At 40.8% G+C, this 22,514-nt stretch overlaps 1 long non-coding RNA gene across 1 annotated transcript in view; it reads left to right on the forward strand.

Annotated features, from left to right (window-relative positions):
* The first annotated feature begins 720 nt into the window (after window positions 1–720).
* The window catches only part of LOC135985820 (uncharacterized), a 56,947-nt gene continuing 35,153 nt past the window's right edge, over window positions 721–22,514 (forward strand). Inside the window, exons 1-2 of the long non-coding RNA XR_010605811.1 lie at window positions 721–773; window positions 17,714–17,773. This is a non-coding gene — a long non-coding RNA (uncharacterized LOC135985820). The remainder of the gene's footprint in view (window positions 774–17,713; window positions 17,774–22,514) is intronic.

Genomic DNA, 22,514 nt, shown 5'->3' on the forward strand with positions numbered 1-22,514 from the left:
CACTTTTGAAATGCAGACAGGAAAACTCTATAATTTGGTCATTCCAAATCTCCCACTTCTAGTACTGCACAGCAGAACAGTTTTACTGCTAAGATTTTTGAGCTATAAGACAGGATTTGAAAGAGACCATCAATTTTATCTTTAAATTGCCCTCCTCTTTCCTGGTAGCAATGGGGAAAAGCTAAAAATGTGTTCTTTATACATGGGTAGGGTGAGCTCTCAGTAATCCAGAGTCACAGTGGCATGGGGTATTTTCAAGAAAGGATGTAGCTAATACAAAACGTATTTAAATTAATCTGTAGAAACACATTGAATGCATCTATTTTTGAGTTAGCAAATCTTGTAAACTGGTTTCTTCAGCAGTTTGACTTGGCTTGATCTAGGCAGCATGGGCTTTCTGTAGACTTTTCTCCAGCCTATGGTGTTAGGAAATGTGGTCTAGATTATTGTGCAGGCTGCTAATGCACTTATGAAAAATCAAAAATTGACTGCCTTTATGTAAAGTAAATATCTTTATGATGATGGCTGGAACAGAGTGAGTGGTGGGAGGGATGGGATTTGCTACAATTTCACATTATGTTCCAAATATTTCCCTATAATGATGTGTTGTATCCTGTTATTGTTTTATATGCTGCTTAAACATTTTGTTATATCCTGTAACAGGCACAGTATTTATGAAGCAGCAAAACATTGTCTGAGGTTTTTTTTTTCCATCCCTAAAAGCCTTCAGATGAATTTTAACTTGAAGTGTTTCTTTTCTACTGGGGACTCAGGTATGCTTCCTTTTGGCCACTGCATCCCTGCTAAAGGGTAAGCATTGCTACTATTTTTTCCCTCTCCCATCTTGGTTTGAGCTTCCTGCACACATAGAAATAGTTGACAGAGAAACCAACAGTGCAGTAGTCCTGACTTTCCATCTACTCTATCAGAGCTGCTTCCAAGTTAAGTTTCTGACCGCAGATTTCTCTGATGGAAGAAGCCAGCCCTGTGGCTTAATTCTCCTTTTTCTTGTAATCCTTTCAGATTTCATTCAGCCTCTGACTTGAGAAATAATTCCTCCTTTCTATTCTGCCCTGAGCACCTTTTTTTTAGCTGTTCAAATTGACAAAAAGCACAGCACAGCAAGGATCTTTTCCTTATTTCAATCTGTAAATGGAATTGATAGAGATTACTATAAATAATTAAAAAATGATAATTAACAGAGCATAAACGTATGAATATTTCAGGATTTTGACAATAGCTGGCAAATGCAGGAGCATTCAGTGTCAAGGGCAGTCTGCCTGCATCTTGTATGACCATTGCAGCCTCAAAAGCACAAAATTTTTCAGAGCTGACCAATTTTTTCAAGATATTTCTAAATTCAGTAAAGTCCCTGAAAAAAAATCAAACCATTCTGCTAAAATATCTAAGCCCAAATCCAAGCATACAAGTGCTTTTGTGCACATGAGAGAGCCCCTTTCAACCTCCAGCTGAAATATTTTCAGGGTAGGTCACCTAGAAACAGATAGATTAGCAAGAGCTACTGCAAGAATTGTCTGTCTCATCTAATCCAAAAGTTTGTAAGGCCACATGCAAACCTTCCTCTAAATTTTTAACATTTGAAGCTAATCTTCTCAGTCTTTACAGAATGACTGCTGGTGGACCGGGACAATGCTCTGCTTTCCAATCATATACCTTCGATTGCTTCTAGCATGTTCCCTCGACCTGCCACATGTAGAAGTCCACATGTAATGAGAGATCTGCCCACAATTCCATGTGTGATTCGGTCTTCACAACTGGAAACAACAGAGAACTGATTTAGAACAGAAACTCTGAGTCAGTCAAGCAATGCTTCCAAAATAGCTGCTCACTTTTTAGAATTGCTTTCAATGTTTCTCATGGCCTGGTGGAGACACAATAGCAAGGTGTTTTTGCAAAAGCAAACATAAACATTTCTAAAGATCGGATGGAACAAAATACGTTAAAGAATAATAAAGATAAAGAAAGGCTCTTATTTTTAGATTCAGGTGGCTGAATTTGGCATTTATGAAATCCTGTAAGTAGCACTGTATGCATGGTTGGTCCTGGATTACTCATTGACTGAGCACTAATTTTTACTAAAGAGCTCACCGATTGAATAAATTACCTTGCATAGAGTTATTGAACCCTTAAGTAAGCTAGAAGTGACAGGGGAGGGAGAAGGCAGCCTGCAGTCAAGTGAGAAAGTGGCAGGCCGGGTTGGTGAGCAAAGGGTACAGGTGATTTGGACAGAAGAGACTGAAAAAAACAAAACAGGGTTGAAGATGTCCCTCTCCAAGTGTATATACGCAAAAGAAGAAGCACCTACAGGAAAGGATGATGGGGTAAGCTCTTAGTACCTCTTCTGGGAACAGGACGGCATGAGTGGGTGTCTCTCTGAAGTGCCTGTACACTAATGCATACAGCACAGGGAAAAACAGGAGGAATTAGAGGTCTGTGTGCAGTTACAGGGCCAGCATCTCATTGGGATCACAGAGACATAGCAGGGTAGCTCTCACAGCTGGAGTCCCGTGGTGGACAGATACAGGCTGGGAGGCAAGGAGGGGGATTTGTCCTTTTTTTGAGAGAGCAGAAGGGACGAATGGAGTGCTGCCTGGGGATAGGAGAGGAGCCAGTTGAGAGTTTATGGGTCAGGATCACAGCACAAACCAAACAGGGTAACGTTGTTGATGCCTGCTTCAGAGCACCTAGCAGGTAGAAGCAGATAAGACCCTCTTCTGATAAAGGGAAGAAGCCTCATGTTTGCAGGCTCTGGTCCTCATGAGGGACTTCAACCACCCCAGAATCTGCTGGAGGGACAGCCAAAGAGGACACAAGCAATCCAGGATGTCTCTGGAGTGCATTTTTGACAACTTCCTGACAGAAGTGATTGACGAGCCGCCGCTGAGAGATGATCTGATGAATCAGATACTTACAAAAAATGAAGAAGAGGTCAGGAATGTGAAAGCTTGGGACAGCTTGGATGCAGGGACCTTGCAATGGTGGAGTCCAGGATCCTGAGAGGGATAAGCAGGGCAAAAAGCAGGATCACAAGCCTGGACTTGAAGAGAGCAGACTTGCTTTTCCCTGGGAGATCGTCTTGAAGACGAGAGGGGTCAAGGAGAGCTGCTCGATATTAAAGGATCACCTTCTCCAGGCTCAAAAATGGGACATCCTTATGTGCAGGTAGACAAGCAAAGGTGGCAGGAGTACTCACACTTGATGGGGGGCAGTAAAGAAAATGGAGCCAGCCTGTCCTCAGTGGAGATCAATGAGAGCATGAAAGGCAATGGGCACAGATAAGGTTGGGTTTGTTTTGTTTTGTTTTTACTTTACGGAACCTGAACAGGTTACTCAGAGATGTTTCAGAATCTTCATCCTTGAGATATTCAAAGCCCAAGTGGACACAGCCCTGAGGAATCTGCTCACTCTGACTTGGCTTTGAACAAGGGGCTGAACTAGATGATCTCAGGAGGTCCCCTCCCACCTCCACTATTCTGTACGTCTAGCCAGGCTCTCTGCCTGGCTGCATCTGGTCTGTTACAGTTAATAGAGCTTCCAACTGTTTCATCTAAACCCCACACGTCCAGCAATAGCACCTGTTCTTTGGTTATTTCTCATCTTTAATAGCCGTTCATGTAGCATATGGGATTACTCAAGGACCTTGTTGCTCAAAGGAGAATTCTTAGTTCTTACTTTCCCCAATGACCTTTATACCCTAGCACTGCAAGCCTCCTTTAGGTTAGGGAGAACATTTACTCAGGCACATTTAGACATAATTAATTGCTCCCAATTTTAATACCTATAAAAGCTATTAAATTTCCTCAATTTTTATGACTTGTTCCCTTTGAAAAGTGATGCCACAAATATTATCAAATAAAATTTTTAAACTGAACAGATTTTGCATATGGCTTCTCTCCCTTCTGTTACTGAGATGGCAAAAAAAGAAAATCCTGGCTTCTTTCTTTTTCTTCCTGCTGCTTTTCACTGTTATGCTTAGACATTGGTCTTACACAATTACAGTTCTTACTCCTATACATGTTCATGGGACCAGTTTTTAAAATTACTTACGCAGTTTAAGTCATACTGAGTTCAATATGTGTTTGACTTCTAAATAATATATAGATGTTGTTTCACAAAATATTACTGCTTCAGGAGAGAAGGGAATTTTTAGAAGTATAAGCATATAATCAGAACCTTGTTTTCTTCTCAAACTGCTATGGTGCTCCCTGTGGAAAGGGACCCTGTGTCATGGACTGTAAAAACAGTGGTGCCCTTCTGGGATCCCAATGTGAGAAGCTATGCTAAGAGGAGTATGTTGATAGGGTAGATCATGTGTACTGAAATCAGATGAGCATAATTAGTTCTTCCTAGAGTTCACACTATTTTACAGTGGAGGTAAAGCAAGCTCTAGATACCAGCAGTGCAAAGGTGGTTAAACACTTCCCTATGCGCTTCAAACAGGTTGAGACCGGCAATGTGGCTTCATGTTATGCTTTATGCGATCCCACAGTGCTACTGATGGAGAAGTCATGTTCACTCCTACTTTTCCCACCTCTTCCTCACGTTCCCAGTGAGGATTATGGTCCTGCTGCTATTCTGCTTCACTTTGGGGATTATGCAGCTGAGGGGTGAGGCAAACGGCTCATTGATCTAATAGAAAATAATCCCTCTGCTGTTCACAACACCTGCACTCACCGTGCAGCAAAACCAATGCCAGCCCAAGGCAGAAGTCAGGACTGTGTGGCTAAGGTGAGTGGCAGGCAGCAGGAAGCCACTTTTGGCACCAGTCTGCCTTAGAACTATTTTAAGAATAGCAAGTCAAGCTCAAAGAACTAGATCTTCTCCCTGACTATATGTCCTGAGGTCCTACATGTCTTTGGAGCTGCTATAACCTGAGCAAAGCCAGGGGAAGTTCTTTCACTAAGTTTGGAGAGAACAGAAATGGTACAATACAATAAGAAGTTTTCTGGGACAAAAGGAGCATTTTTGCTATGTGTACAGCACCAGACATTGAAACATTGCCATGTGGAATAGGAAATTACTCAGGCTGACAGAAGCAGGCATGGGAGAGTTGTGTGAACTGTGCAAAACCAGCCAAAAGTCTCATTGCATTTGCACTTTTTGTATTCATTATAAGTCCTTCATAAGTTTTGTTGACTTGACCTGTCATTCTATGATAGATGTTTTTGACCAGTAACATGTCCCTGTGGGATTATATTGTTCGCAAAAGGTGCTGTGTCATTTATACTGTGTTGAAGTAGTCTAAACTTTCCCTGGTCAGTAAACCAGTCTGTCTGCTGACCCAGGGAGAGAGGATTACCCTCTCTACTGTGTTTCCTGGATGCCTGTGGGCTCTGGATGTAAAAAACAGTATCTCCTTTCTAAATATTACTATTATGTTTGATTTCTTTTTTTTCTGACTGGAAACACACTCTGGAGTCTAAAGACCAGTGACTACTGCTGTACTCTCTATGATGATGGCAGTTGTGGTAGACACAAGAGGCGGGTGGATTGCAACAATCTGTTCACTAAGCAATATAAAAAAGAATCCCCCCGGAACTGTCAGTCTTTAAGTAGCAGATAAGTAAATATAATGTCTGATTCATCTTCAGCATATGTTTGGGAATAGCTTTTTGCTCTCACTGAAGGGAGAAGGAGAAACTCCAGCATTGAATAAAGAAACTAAGTGGAATCTCCTTGTCTTTCTCTTCTTCCCTCTTCCCTTCTCCTCTAGTTGTGGTCAAGGACATTAGTCTTTTTGGATGATTCCTGAAAGGAATCAAGGTCTTATATACTAGACGCTGAACTGGGGCACATGCAATATAGAATTAGTTTACAACTGAAGTAAAGGCACTCTGAATTTTCTGTACCCAGAGCATTTATCTATAAATAGGAAATAAGACGATAAGCCTTATGACTGTTTTTTTTTTTTTTTGTTAAAATGAAAAGCAAATGTTAAGCCAAACTTTGAGACAAAATATTTTTTTCTACTCTATAAATGACCTTACATTTCACAGGGATCATTTTCTATCTGCTGGCACTTTTATTTTTTCCAGTGAAACATTTCTGCAATGGTAGCAGTTTCCCCCAGTATCTCATGTTGAGACAACAATTTATTCAGCATGCTAAGCAGGAAACATGGTTTCTTCCATAAGCCGTTTCTAGCCAGCAAGACAACTGAATGCACATCTGTTATCTCAAGGTAAAATAAGAACCAGTGATTCCTGGTGCCTGGCAGGGATTATTTTGTGCCATGAAACCTGAAGATAAATCTTCCCTTGTAACACTTAACCTAGCAAAGGATGTGTGATAGAAATACTTGGAAGGTGGAAACACCAACTGGGGACAATATATGTTGCTTAGTGTTGCTAGAAAAGTCCTGAAATTTAGTGTAGTTGGAAGCACATTTTCTGCTGTTTTGTTATATGTCCTTTTTTTTCCCCCAAACATCTTTTTATCCACAAAAGATTCTCATATCAAGTCTTACTTGATTACTATTTTTCAGGATTTCTTTTGCGTCCTGTTTAATTCCTCCTGAAATCACCTCCTCCTTACCTTTTGGGACATCTTAACAGGCTGCTATCAAGCGTTGGTCAAATCCCATCTTAAGTTACAGTACTGAAAATATTTCTGAGAAATTTGATAGAAAATTGCCTTACTTCATGCAATTAAGCAAACAGATGAATCTTCAGGAGTGAGGCCAAACTCTAAGAGACAATCCAGAATTTGTAGTGCAAAACCCTCTACACATTGCTTTAGCAACAGTAGTGATTTCACAGATGATTTGAAATTCAGATGCCTGGGGAAGAATAAATAACCAGACACAAGGAACTCTCACCTCAGAACAAGGATTTCTTGTAATAAACAGATATGGGGAAAACAAATTGGACCTGGTTTTCTTACAGGAAATTCTAATTTAAAATTGACTGCTAGAAATTTTTACTTTTAAAACAAAATTTGATTATTGGAATAAAAGAATGGTAAGTTCAGGTTTGGAGAAAACCAAAGAAGCATGGGAAAAAAATCATTTTCAGAAGAAAACAATTAGTGTCCTATTCAAATAAAAGTGATTTTAATGGGAAAAGTCAATCATCTGTAATTAAAAGCTATTGAAGTTAACAGTTGCTTCAGTTCACTGTTGTTATATGTGTTGCTGGTGGGGATAAGGCTATTATTTAGCATTCTAAACTGCATTTTAAGGGCTTCATATTGATAGACCATGCTGTTGAGATGTATTGTTATGGTATTGAAGCTTACTCAAGGATTTCATGCTGTGCTTTTGTCCTCATGTGCTGTTGCTGGTAGCTATTTCAGCTTCGAGTGTGCTTCAGATCCTCTGCTGAACAAAGATACTGAAGACATGCGAGGAACTGTAATCGCTATTGATGAAACTGTGCTGCAGTATATAGAGCTGTAGCATCCTAGACAATATGCTCGAGTGTGATGGAAGACAGATAAGGAGACAGAGTTAATTAAGCATCTTTCTCTTTCTATAAGGATCAAAAATTATTATTATTAGAACACTTTTGAAATGAGAAGTTACTGCCTGTTATCTGAATTTCCTGCAGCTTTGGGGAGAGTTGCAGTACGTGTCTGTTTAGCATGTCATCAACTTGTCTTAGACAAATTAAAGCTTAACTCTTTAAATAAAGGAACAGTAGTTCATTTCAAGTGAAACATGGTTTTACTAAAAAGACCTAGTACCATACTGAGTCTGTTTGTGTGAGTGTTCAAGTGACAAGCAACAACAGGAAAAAGAGAGAAGGATTCATGTTCTGAAAGTGAAAAGATTTTTTTAAAGGAAAAAGTAGATAAGAAAGAGCGAAAATGAGCACGACATGAAAAATAATGTATCTGAATAAAAGTATTAGAAAACAGGATCTCAACCCTAATTTTGACATTCTCTTGTGCCTATCACATAGGAAATAGAGGAGATTGACAGCTTTGAAAAGTTAAGCTTACTGTTTAGGATAGTAATTTTCAAATGGGATCTCTTTCTATAACAGTACTTTCTTCCAAAATTGTTTTGAAGTGATCTAGTAGAGCAAAGGCAGGCACTGCAGCTGGGGAATCCTGGAGAGGAGCAGTACCAGGTAACTCAGAATAGTCCACCAGAGCATTTCTCTCTGTACCAGAAAATCTCACTTCGAAGTCAGTTGCCATTTCCCCCAGTCTCCCCTGGGTTTGCTAACATTGGGCTGATACTCCTGTAATAGAGGGCCGGATTTCAGTGGTCAGCTAATTTCATGTCAGAAGAGCAAAGGGATGGGACCGGGCCTAGAGACTGAAGATTGAGTCTTGCGTAACTCATTTTTCTTTGTGAGAGCATAAGTACTGTGAGCTCACTGGGTTAATAATTCCCATCTCTGTTCAGATATGCAGAAAAGCCCTCCTGCTTCTCTTGGTGGAGTCTGTGGCTCCCAGGTCTGGGAGGAGGGAAAGGGAAGCCCAACTACATCTTCTGGTACAGACCTGCAGGAGCCATGGCTCTCGCCAGCCATTCACACTTGGGAATGTAAGAGGTAGAAGAGCTGTTATATCTTAAACAGATCATTCTCTATGCCAAAATTGCAGGAAATAAGTGTCTCTATCACAATTTGTCCTCTGATCTTCTCCCAGGATAACTCAGTATATGAAGCCTCTATGCACCAAGTTGAATCTCCAGCCACCCCAGCCAGGGATGTTTTTTGGAAGGCAAGAGTTATGAATTCAGATGTAAAACTGTTCAGTTATAAGGAACATTCCTACAATTCAGACAAACCACAAGTGACATGCAAATCACCTCCCTGTCTTGTGAATGTGAAAGCAGGGGCTGCACCAAGTACCCCTTACAGCCCTAAGTGCACACGCTGTGCATGGAAACGGATGGCTGTGTCTCCAAAGAAAGCATCAAAATGTTCAGTGGTTGCTGAGTTGAGCCAGATTCACAGGAACACACATTTCTTTTGGCAAGGGGTCCTAATGAGTTTGTGGTAGTCTAAACAGCATGTCCAAGTGGACCTGGCACTAACACAGCATTTAGGAAATCTCATTTCTGTTCCTTGTTCCGCTACAAAGCTGTTGTGAGTGACCTTGGAGAAGTTATTTGATCTCTTTTTGTCCAGCTTGCCCCTTCAGACAGAGAATTCTCAATGAGTTTGTAAAAGCTTCTCATGCAACGCAGCCTAACCCCTGCTGCTGTCCTTGCTTTCAGAGGGCTAATATTCCTGTCATTGGTAAAAGGCTCGAGTCAGGCTGCTCTCTGTTCAAAAGACAAATGTCTGTACCCCACTTAAACAGAGGCCTTCCCCTGGCTCTCTGCTCTCTGTGTTCCACTGGGTACCCTTTATCCTTCAGAAAGAAGGAAAACAATCCATACATGCCAGAAAGACAAATGTAAAACCAAAACACTTCTATTTGCTTGGGTTAAATGCATAGATCTTGAATTGTTTTGGTCCATTTAAACATTACAATACCAAAACCAGTAATCAGCACTTCTGGATAATTTTAGAAACTGTCTTTTCAAAAGCCAGCAATGGTATAGTAGTGTGAGAGTAATGAGCAGTGACAAATTATTTGTGCTATTTCCAAGGGAAACTGTTGGCATTAACTTGATGCAGAGTCTTTGTTACTTTATGAATAAGAAGTGCAGTTAATATATTATACTCTACGTGTCTTCCAACCCTACCCAGAACCTAATTACACTTTATGGAAAGTTAAGTAGGCAGTAAACTAAGTGCTATGGAAAGCACATACAGTAAAACTCGGTTGGCTTCGAACACCGAACAGTTGTTTTGTCCTTCTACTTTGTAGAACTTCATAATTATACATTTAGTGCTACTGAGATATCTACTGTGTAATTACACAGCTCAGCAATAATGGCACTGGTTACTGTGCAAATAGAAGGAGCCACAGGAGATTAAAACAAATGTAACAACTGCAATATGTGGAAACGAGAACCAGTAGTGGGTCCAGGTGTCCCTCTCGCAGAGAGTTTTATGGAGTTTTGTTCAGTTAAAGAGAAAAGTCTTAGGGTAGTGGCTTTGTTCCCGAACAGACATGACATTTGTTCAAAGCCTCCAAAGAGAGTCAGTCCTGTTTTATAGGAGCCGTGCCATCAGCTGATGAGGGGATGCAATGACAGGGCTGTTCAGCTGCACAGTGCGTTTCCCAACTCATACTGAACCGGAAAGTGGGCTGTGGGACGTGTGGGTCCTAAAGGGATTGGGACATAGTTTGTACTTTAAAACACACCTATTAAATGCACCTAGAGACTTCCTACTTCCGAATTACCTGAGCATCTCACAGTCGTTACTAAATCTATTGTCACAATGCCTTTGTAAGACAAAGCAACATATATTAATATTTCACCAACCCATAGGTGCCCTAATCCTTGAGCAGAACTCCTGTCCTGCATTAGAGGGACAGACAAGCCCTTCTGAGTATGATTCCTACTGTTAGGAGAGCTGTGTGAGGAGCAGCTGAAGCTGCACTGTGGGAACCGATGAGGAAAGCAAAATCATTTGTGGGGAACCATGGAGTGTGTGTCAATACTGGGTCACATGAGAGCTACTAAACTTGACCAACATTCACAACCTGTAGGCTGGTGTCCAGAGGTACATCTACATTGACTGTGATCTTTGCAGTAAAATATATGCCAAGACCTGTTTGCCTAGAGCTGGATAGCTTCTTAGGGAACTTAGCCACTATTTGCTACAGCTGCATGAAGTCTACATGCCGTCAGCAGCGTCTTTCAAGACTGGAAGATATCATTGATTTTGTTTTATTTTATAATATAGAGGCCATATTTGTTCTCTTTTTCAGTGCAGCTTCAGACTTATACATTTAATCAACAGTCCATGTAGTATTCTCACAGGAAAACCAAGCCCTCAGCTCTTATCCAGCCGAGGAGGTGCATCTCAACATTTTTTATCTGCTGGGGAGAACCACAATTATCAAGCCTGCAAACATTTCCCAGTAAACAGAGGTTTCAGAGGTTTCACAGCTCCTGCTGAAATTGTATTGAAGTCCAAAAAAAAAAAAAAAAAAAAGTCGTTCCCACAGTATTTGAACCAGGCAGAAGAGAACATGGCTCAGTAGCTCTGAGGTTACTTCATGGACTTAGAAAGTGGGGAGCTGGGCCTGTTTTAGAGCAGGTGCCTTTATACTTGACTGCAAAACCAGTCTCTTTCTCGCTTCCTCTATCTTCCTGATCTGGTTTCTTGCTAAGCAGGAGAGGTATTCCTCACTTTCAGAGGGGATCACTCTCTCCTGGTCCAAACAGTCTCTTGGCACAGGACCTTTCAGGCTACAAAAGGCTTGTCTTTTTAAGCAGCTTCTGACTTCTATACCATCTCCTTTACCACCCGTCCAAGCTCATTTTCCTCATTTAATACCTTGAAGAACACTGTCTACCTCTTTCAGAGTAACTACCTCCTTCAAAGCTGCCATTTCCATTTGACAATAGCATCGGAAGGACAAAGAAGAATTTAAAGGGACTGTTTCCTACAGCTGTAAAATTTTGTTATCCAAGAAGCCTTCTTGCCTTCCTCCATCTCCTTTTTGCAAATTTCTACCTCTGCCTAGCCTATCATCTCATCTATCATATTTTTTCCTCTTACATTGGCTGTCAATGCATCCTTTCTTTCTGGACTCATAGAGCATTCTTCATTTACAGTCTGTGTTTACCTCTCGATTATGTTGAGTACAATTTCCTCAGAGTCCAATTAATCACACTATCTAAATTATCCATCCCATCACAACTTTGCTTTGGCTTTTAGATCCAAACAAAGAGTATTTATGTAGGTATAGCTTTAATGGAGATCTGATTAAATGCAAGCCTGATTAATGCCTACTACAAGTATTTAAATTACTTTAGTGTTATTATCTAAAAATTCTGTACTTTCTTTATGGGAAGCTTCTTTCAGAATCAGATGAAATCCAGCCTGGGAAGAGGCATGATTCAAGAATTCTGCTGCATGGTTTGCAACTCATTTGTAGACTTTTTTAATGCAGTCTTTATCACATTTATATGTCTTGCAATGTTCTGTTAAGATCTGGTTTCCTTCACAGGTGGGAGTGGGAACTACTGACTCTCAGCAACTGCTTACCAATTCAGATTAAATTAATTTTATTAAAATTACAATGGCACTCTCAGCAAGTTAATTGTAATAGAACTCTGAATATATACAGACTTTTGTCTAGAAACCCTGATACATATTACATGTCTAGGTTAAATCAGTTCTTCTAATACCCCTGTGAGGGAGGTGAAATAGCATACTTTCAAGACTGATTTTTTTCCAGGCTTGGGTTTAGTTAATCAGATATATTTATAACCTTGAAAAAAATCCCAAAGTCAGTTTGAGTGTGGCATAAATCCCTGTGTTAATTTTCCAGTGTTCATTTTGTTTCTCAAGTGTCTAATATTACAGAGGCATGGCACTAGCCATCTCTAAACTATGGGGCTGTAGGTTTGGGGCTGTATTTCAGAGCTGGACCTAACATAGTCTGCCTTTCAGAGGTGTATAAATTGTAGTTTTTCCTTTGGAGTTAGGTCAGCTATGGCTCAGATAAAGCAGACTGTACATGCCACCAGCAAAATATTTTGTAAATATATACCTGCTTATGTTCCAAACCTACACTCCTATGTAAAATCAAAACGAAATCTTTACATCTCCATATTATACCTTTGGTTGGTAAAGTAGTCTTTTTGTTACTGTACTGTTTTATTCTGAACACATATTTTATAAACCAATTGTCAAATACATATTCATTCAGTCAACAAACTCTTTGATATTTATCTTTCTATATAAATTCTCCAGTTTACTTTCAAGAGAAATTAGCTGTTGTCTTCAATGAGAGTTTGACTTAGACTGGTTTTAAGACTGCAATATGTCCCTTACCTCTTTCTTTCCGAAAGTTAAACAAGCTAAATATATAATTCTATTTTCAGAAACACCTAAATTATTTACAACCATATTTTACATGCATTATCATTAAATCAGTTCAATACCATTCCTCATTCTCATTCATACCCTCACCTCAGCTGTAAAAACTGCAATATTCAGTGCATTCTCTCATTCATTTGACTTGGAAACAACACTGCATATGTCAAACTATTTATCCCCATCAGTGGAAACAGCTGAGTATGTTGTTTCATAAACATATGAGACAAATGTCCATCTAAATGGGGAGACAAACAGAATTTAGGTTTCAAAGGCTGCAGTTTGAAGAAATAGGATGCACTAATCTAGCTGTTTACCTCTGTTCACACTTATTTTCATCTCTCTTCTTGGCACCCCTTTGTGAGTTAATTTAGCTTGCTAACCCGGCAAAGGAATAACCAAAGAAAAGTGACTGGATGGTTGTCCTCCACATTAGTGAGCTGAATCAGCTTGGAGAACAATCTGACAAACAATTAGTTCAAATAGTTCTAATGAAACATGGTCTAAAGTTGCCCATTTCTCACATTGACTTTAAAAAGCACATGGGATGAATTCAGAAGTAAATGCCTACAGTGTGTCTCTAACTAGGGAAGATAGATCATAGAATTATAAAATCATTTCAGTCAGAAGAGACCGTCAGGATCACTGAGTCCAACCATAACCTAACCTAACTCTAGCACTAAACCGTGTCCCTAAGAACCTCATCTAAATGGCTTTTAAATACCTCCAGGGATGGCGACTCCACCCTTGCCCTGGGCAGCCTGTTCCAATGCCTGACAACCCTCTCCATGAAGAATTTTTTCCTAATATCCAATCTGAACCTTCCCTGGCACAACTTGAGGCCATTTCTTCTTGTCCTATCATTTGCTACTTGGGAGAAGAGACCAACACCCTCCATGCTACAACCTCCTTTCAGGCAGTTGCAGACAGCGATAAGATCTCCCCTCAGCTCCTTTTCTCCAGGCTGAACAGCCCCAGTTCCCTCAGCCGCTCTCATCACACTTGTGCTCCAGACCCCTCACCAGCTTCATCACCCTCCTTTCCACTCTCTCTACTACTTCAATATCCTTCTTATGATGAGGGGCCCAAAACTGAACACAGTTCACCCCAAGCAATTTTTGCTTAAGGTGAGTAACTCAGCCTGGCCACAGTTCTCTGACCACATCAGACATGTTGACAAGACCAAGCTCCTCAAAAAGTCATGGCCATAACTTTCCTTGTAAATACAACAGAAAGAGGTTTATTGCAGGTAACAACAGCTGAGTTATCAGAACTAGGGTGTGAGAGACTTATCTTTACTTCATTGCAGACACTCCACTTCAGCCCTGGCACTGTTTTCTCCCAAGAAAATACATTGTCAGGCTACATGCTACAGGCAGGAAAGAAAAAATTTGGGAATATATCAGCCCTCACTCTCTTCTCTTTCTCTGAAGAAATGCCTTTGCTATACTCTTTTTACAGAACAAATGTCAGTTAGAAAAAAAATAGTCATTTTAGATGACCTATAATTTACCACAAATACAAAAGAATAAAACTAAAAATCATACTTTGGAAAAGCAAAAGCTTTCTCTAAGACATGACCATTCTTAACATCAGCTTGATATCACTGAAGGAGACTTCATTGTCTAGTTTGCTTACTGATGTTAACACCTCATTGTCATGGTGTTTCTTTGGCTCTTTTGGAAACAATTATACAAATAAGTGTTAATGTTTCTTTGAAAGAGAAGACAGACACTGGGCAGTAGAGAGAGATCGATTAATTTACCAGTTTATTCACCTATTTCCTCCATGGCCTTTGGAAAGTCAATGAGCTGTTCTGTGCCCTAAGCATACAACAGAGAAACTTGTAGAAGCTTTTTAGATGCCTTAGAAGAAAAGCTGCAGAAATAGATTAAACAAATGAACAAAACTTATCCCGTCTTCTTGCCTTTCATGAGAGAAACAGAAAGCTAAAGGAAAACTAAAATGCATCAGCTAACATTTTTTAAATGAGGAACTCTTAACACATGCCAAAGCAATGCCATCGTCAGGATGAATGGGTCTGTGGAGACCTACCTCTCCAGGCTAGTGTGTAGACAGACCTGCAGCAATCCTTCACATGGATAACCATGCAAAGCTTACATAAGTGTTGTGAACATTTTTGGCAGTAGTGAGTCTGTGGTTGAGAAGCAAAATATGACTCATTTGACATTTCAGTTTATAAGGTATGTTGGGGGGGGATGAAAGAAATGGTAAGATTTCTTTAAAAACTTATTTATGTAGACAGTTGCAAAGACGATAGTGTGAAAGTAAAAAACAAAACCAAAAAACCAAACCACCAAACAAAAAACCCCAAACCACCCAACATATACTTTATACCTTATTGACATTGATTTTCTCTCTTAGAATAGAATCATAGAATCATTTTGGTTGGAAGACACCCTCAAGATCATCAAGTCCAACCATAACCTAACTCTGACACTAAACCATGTCCCTAAGAACCTCGTTTAAACACTTCCAGTGATGATGACTCAATCACTTCCTTGGGCAGTCTGTTCCCGTACTTCGCAACCCTTTGTGTGAATAAACTTTTCCTAATATATAATCTGGACCTTCCCTGGCATGACTTGAGGCCATTTCCTCTTGTTCTATCACTTGCTACTTGCGAGAAGAGACCAACACCTTCCATGCTACAACCTCCTTTCAGGTAGTTGTAGACAGCAATAAGGTCTACCTTCAGCCTCCTTTTCTCCAGGCTGAACAGCCCCAGTTCCCTCAGCTGCCCCTCATCAGACTTGTGCTCCAGACCCCTCACCAGCTTCCTTGCCCTGCTCTGAACTTGCCCCAGCACCTCAGTGTCTTCCTTGTAGTCAGGGGCCCAAAACTGAACACAGGATTCAAGGTGGGCCTCACCAGTGCCAAGTACAGTGGAATGATCACTTCCCTAGTCCTGCTGGCCACACTATTCTTGATACAAGCCAGGATGCTGTTGGCCTTTTTGGCCATCTGGGCACACCACTGGCTCATATTCAGCCACTGTCCATCAACATCCCCAGGTCCTTTTCCTCCAAGCAGCTTTCCAGCCACTCTTCCCTGAGCCTGTAGCGCTGCCTGGGGTTGTTGTGACCCAAGGGCAGGACCCGGCACTTGGCCTTGTGAATCTCATACAATTGGCCTCAGCTCAACTATCCAGCCATTTTAGATCCTTCTGTATGGCCATCCTACCCTCCAGCAGATCAGCATTCCCACCCAACTTGGTGTTGTCTACAGACTTACTGAGGGTACACTTGATCCTCTCATCCAGATCATTGATAAAGAGATTAAACAGAACTGGCCCCAATATGAAGCCCTGGGGAACCCCACTTTGTGACCAGCCACCAATGGGATTTGACACCATTTACTACAACTCTTTGGGCCCAGCCACCTAGCCAGTCCTCTACACTTATCTGAAGGAGAAGGAAAAGCAGAAGAATAGGAATGGAAGTTTAGAGGCTGGGTAGGACTTCAGCTGCTGATAAGGTTCAGGTCTGGGACAACTCTGGCCTGCTGAACAAGAAAATTGGAGACTAGAAGCTGTCAAATCAGGGGACCCAGTAATCTCAAATTCCTGCACACAACATGATCCACAGCCGAGGTTGGGGTGGGCTGACCAAGCCTCAGAACAACTCAGGTACACTGTGGTAGGATCCCTGGTGCCTTGTTCCTGCAAGCTCCTCAGGCTGGGGAGGGAGGAAAGAGCTCTTTTGCTGCCTTGTAGTCTACTCCCTGACACTTTCTTTGCTCAAAGTCCCAGTTCGTTCCCTGCTTTATATGTTTAGAAGGACATGCACTGATCAGATGACACCAGCTAAAGTTAGTGTTGGTCATGAGAGGTTTGTTTGCATGTCCCATTATGTTACTGTCACATCCATCACTTGACAAGGAAGGTCACAGACCACCCATCTCTTCCTGTGCCTCCACAGAGTACGATACAGCCTTTCCATTGGAAAGCTGAACACAAGCTGAGGTTATGACTCGGTGGCCCTGAAATTTGCCTGATTTCATTGATCCTGGTGGAGTCCAGTAGCTGAATGAATATAGCCCTGTGTTTTCATCTTTGTGGAGCTCCAGACTGGTTACTTTACAAGTGGAAATGTTCTCTACAACTTGGCAAGAAGCATAGTCACATCTTACCCTTTTCAGAAAACACTTGCTTAAACAATTCTATTTTGTTACTGTTTTCTCTAGGTCCTCATTCTGATGTGCAGAGAGTGCAGTGCAAATAGACATATGTAGACAAATTATTAACTACCCAGACCTTTGCTCTTTTTAACTACAGGCAGATTGTCAGTGTGCTTGCTGAATTAACTCCTCCTTTTTCCTTGGCAAGCCATGAGTTGCAGATCCCCACTACCACCAGGGTCAGGTCGAGGGGAAGGTCATGCTGCAGGCTTGGACACAATTAGGGCGGCTAGAGCATCCAAAGATTCTGATGCATGGTGGCACTGGAGGGACATAGGCACTAACATGGGTAAGAGGCAACAATTTTGGTACACTGCCACTTCTGGGATTTTTGGCCTTTCCTCCATGGCTAAACAAACAAAAAAGGGGGAAGGAAAATATCTCTGTCCTTGAGGAAAAGTGGCACAGACTGGCTTAGGTCATCACTTCTCAAGGCTATCCTGTTTTCATAGATTTGCCTTGGAGAATGAGAGAGCATGAGAGAGGGAGAGCGCTGGAGTGCCCCAAAACAAAGCCAAGAAAGACTCTTAAGATCTGTTAGTAGCCTCACAATAAATCAGGGGATAACTTATCTCCCCATTTACTTACAGGAGAATTCTCTCTTGTGGAGAGGGGTCACCACAGAAGAGGTCAGGGAAATAACCCAAGTGGTAAGAAGAGGGGTTTTTGTTTATTTGTTTTGGTTCTTGTTGTTGTTTGGTTTTGTTTGTTTTGTTGTTGGTGGTTGTTTCTTTTGTTTTTCAGTAGATCTTTGTAGTTTTGCATGGAAACACATGGCTACACCTAAAATGATGAACATAACAGTAGCAAGGACCTTTTCTCTGGCACTGAGTCCAAGTGATACACTCCCCGCATCCCCCTCTGGCATTCATACTACTTACCAGTTCTCTCTAGCTCTTCTGTGCCCTTTGTGATAGCTGAAAGACAGAAGTATTTTGTTTAATTCTTTTTTCTTTTAAACTTTCTGAGATCATGTGAGATTGGTGTAGCAGCCCATTAGAGTGGAAGTTTCATAGCACAGCCCTGGATAGTATTTATTGCTTGTGCTGAGGAATCCGTGGGAGCAAAGTTTGCTGGGATAACGTGTGAGACCTGTTGTGCACGGCAGAAAGAGCCAATTTAAAGTGGTCTCATTCTTACTGAGTTTTAGGAGTACTCTCTAGTAAACTACCTGAAAACAGGTTTTGCTCATGACCTTGGTAGAGCTAGTTGGAAAAGCTCAGAAAAGCCAGGGAATGAGCTAACAGCTAAGCAGTGGAAATGAGCAGGGAGTCCAGTGCTGACATCCCTGGTTCTCTTAAATATTAATGTACACTGTGAGTCGCCTGAGCTACTTTGCCCCTTACAGATTTAGCCATCATGTGATTTCTTCCCAGCTCCATCATAAAAAAAAGATACATAAGGTAGGCCCACAAAAATATTTTATTTTTTAATAATCTTGTTTCAGGCTGACTTTGGATCTTAAAACTCGTCAACTCAGCTGCTAAAACTTTTCAAGTGTTTGCTTTTCTGCTAGAACATTTTCTATAAACCTGAATGCCAGACACTGAAAGGCACATCAGCCCTGACAGGATTAAGCCATTTGGATTCCAGGTTACGCTCACTCCTCTTTGATGCTGCCCATCTTGCCTAGGCAGCGCAGTTCAGGAGACCTAATCCTGATCCTAATCCAGAGGTCCCATAAAGCCTGGATCAAATTTCTTCTTTGCTGATCAGCCGTAGTATTTCTTACTATTGCCTCAAAGAGTTTCCAAAGATGGGAAAGGAACATCTCTGTTCCAGGAGGGTGTCGTGAAGATAAACGATCCATAAAGTAGCAGAAATTATGCACTGGTTAAACAGGCACTTGGCCACTGAGTTGAGGTAGAAGTTATGCGGACAGATAGATTAAATACAGGAACAGAGAAAGCACATAACATTTGCAAAACTGGAGACTGCTGGAAAGAAATACATTAAAGGAAGACTTTGGAATTATACTCACCTCACTGTTAGCTCCCAGTGCGGTTCTGTGATATGAAGGATTAAAAACATCCCACATGTATGAAGAGGAAATCCCTTCAGCTGTGGTTTCTGTCCACGCAGCAGTGATACTGTAGAGTATCTAGCCCATTTATATTGTCCATGTCAAGAATAGTGTGAAAATATAGGTATTCAAAGGGATGTCTGTTAAATGATCCACAGATTAGAAAGCAACATGAAGCTAGATAAGATCTACTCTGTGCTGGACTGTGCATAAAAAGAACTGGATGGTGGAAGGAGGCTTTTTTTTTCAGCCTTGTTGGCAGAGGGAAAACAAGATTCAGGACCTGAAAACTGAAGTTGTACAAATTAAAACATAATGTTCTATTAGTGAAGTTAATTAAAGTGTTGTAACATCTTATCCAGTAACATCTTTGTATTTGTGAAGGGCATACCATTTCATGATGTCTTCCAAATCAAATTGGATATGTGTCAGAAAACAGATGCCTTAATCCAGCTACAGTTTGTATGGGTCTGGTGGCCCGGGAATGAATTAATGCAGCTCTAGATCTGTGAATATTTTGCTTGGTTCTGGGTTTGGTCACAGTGAGAGCAGAAAGCTGTGCAAGGTCCTCAACATACTGATAACACTTGCAGCCCACTGCTAATACTGGAGTGAAAATCAAAGCTAATGCATTAAGCCTGTAGCCAGTTGCCCTCAGGGTAAAGGAGTTTGAACACAGCCTCTAGGCAATCAGAACTGAGTGAAAGCTAGAACTTTGAGTTTTTAGTAAAAATAGTAGTTTCAGGCAGTTTGCCTTGCATGTGCATGCAGTTTCTGTGCATTGACTGTATATTCATGTTAAATCCATGAATAAACTTGTACTATGAGGCTCTGTTGCTATTAATATCTAAGGCCCCATGAACTGGAGTATTAATGAACTTTGAACCCTAATTAGTGTCAAATGTGCTAAGTGTGTCAGGCAGGGGAGAAAGCCAATTAATGGGGTGGTGCCTGACTTCCAGGTTACGGAAGATCTGGTTAATGGGAAGTCAAATGCATAGAAGATTAGACATCATCGTTTGTCAGCAGCCAAATTTTTTCTCTGAGCTTTAAATCTTGTCTAATGAAGACTATTCAAGGACCACGGACAATCTAGGTCGGTTTGCTTTTTAAAGGCTCCCAAAATAAGGAGGCATCTCAACATTTCCACCCTTTCATCTCTTAAAGTTAGAGCCTCAGAATCGACTTTTGAAACTTCTGAAAATAGGCTGCTCTTCAGTCTGAGAAGGAAAACAAGAAATGAAATTTACTTAGTTTCTGATACATGAATCTCTCACACATAAATATTTACACATCTATAATGTGTATATAAATGCACACACATCCACCCTCTCCAATATTTCCGCCTTCTCCTTTATGCTACAGAGGTTTATTACAAGTTCTATGTTAGTTCATCTGAACATTCCTGTAGTAAACTAAGGAGATTGATCAAGGAGTGGATTTGAAAGGCTGCGAATTGATTAACTGGACACTGATCTATTTGTATTTAACAAGCAACAAAAAAAACCCCTTTCAAAGCATGACTGTTTAGATATCCTTTTCCTTCTGTTTTTCCCTTATCTTTCCTTCTTCACCCTCTAAAGCATCACGCTTCAGACACAGCCAGGCACAAGAACATAACTAGTGTGAATTTTTTCTCTCAGAAAATGCAAGGGACACCTTTCTTAGTTGTGCCTTGCTCATATGCACAAGCAGAACATAATCTGGAGCCTGGCAGAAATCCCTCCCTTTCCCTGTCTGGTAAGATTGGCAGGAATGTGAAGATAGGAAAAGCGGTTACTTCATCCAGATCACAGGAAAATGTTTACCTGTTACCATTACTTGAGTAATTTCTCTCAAAACTATTTTTGCTCTGTGAGCATCGGTAGCACAGCAATTTCTCGTGCTTTCTTTTGAGGGACATGGGACAGTGATCTGAGACTACATGACTGACCTCTGTCTGGAAGTAAGTAGATGACATTTGATGGCTCATGACAGGCACAGTTCAGGCAGAAAAACAGCCTTTTCCTAAAGTGACAGCACTTATTCCACTATATGATTAGGGCTTTTTAGCAGTTGGGGATTATCCTGACATTTAAAAATCACTTTTGTTTGGTGCTTAATTCTGTAATTGTGACACCAGATTCCCCCCTTGTTCCTACTTTAATAATTCCCCTTGGTCTTCAGCTGTTTGAAACTAAGGAATAGGAAAGATTATTTAACAAGGTCAGACGTTTAGAATTTTCCTTGCCATGAGTCATATCTTCATCTTTGTAAACACACATTTCTCACTAAACTCATCACTCTTAAAGAGAGTAAAATTCTGAACACCAGGGAATATACTGCTGTTCCTTGTTCCTAAAATACTGTACACAGAACAGGCTCAGTCTTGCTGCTGTGGTCAGCCGGAGCCAATGGGAAGAAGGTCCAGGAACATTTCCAATGTGCTCACTGAGCCAGCCAATGAGAAGCCAGCACACTCTTTCCATGCCCTGGAAGAGAGTAAGTTCAAGGGCTGCTAAAATATGAAGCAAATATGATTTTTGGCTCTGTTCATATTCCCTGCTTTTCTACAACTTTCCACATGACAAGCTTTCTATGGGTCTTAACGACTGAAGGGACTCAAGCACATGTGTTTTGCCTAATCAGCAGTCAGGGTGATCCGGAGACAATCCAAACTCAGCCCCCAAGAGCTTGGAGTGTCCAGCAGCAGGCTCACATTTGACAAGTGAATTTGAATTTACTTCTTCCTGCAGCTGTTGAGGAGACTTCAGTCCCTGAGGTTATCACACTACTCCTGAGCCTAGAATTCACATGGAGTTTAGAAATTGACAAATGAATTTAATGTCTTGCAAAAAATACATAAGGAAAGACAGGGAACATTTGGAGGGAGAAGTAAAGTAAAATATAGCTCTGCCCTTGATCTGCTGTATGAGCTTAGGTGAGTTATTTCACCTTCAGTCTCTGTTTCTCTTTTATCTTTCTTGTCTATTTGAGTACAGACTCCCTTAAGACAAAACCTGTCTATCTCTATTATAATCAGACAGTTCCTTGCACAACAGTGTCTTAGTCCCTACATATATATTCAATGTTTCACAATATAAATAAAATAATTAACTTACCACACTGCTAACCCATTTAGTTTTCTGTCTGGTTAAAGAAAATTGTAAATTGAGCCAAGTCAAGCTTTGTTATAAAGGCTTTGTCACTTCAAAAATACTAATGTTAATGGCTAAAAGGGCTAACTGTGGTGTGCTGCTATCTATTCTTAGATGAGGTTCTCTAAGGAAGACAGCAATTCTCCTCACTGCCCAACAAGTTTTTCAGGTATCAACAAGAACAATATACTTTTTGTTATGGGCAAGCACAGCTACATTCAGATAGTTTAG

This window comes from Caloenas nicobarica, chromosome 1, assembly GCF_036013445.1.
Source record: "Caloenas nicobarica isolate bCalNic1 chromosome 1, bCalNic1.hap1, whole genome shotgun sequence".
Classification (NCBI taxonomy): Eukaryota; Metazoa; Chordata; class Aves; order Columbiformes; family Columbidae; genus Caloenas; species Caloenas nicobarica.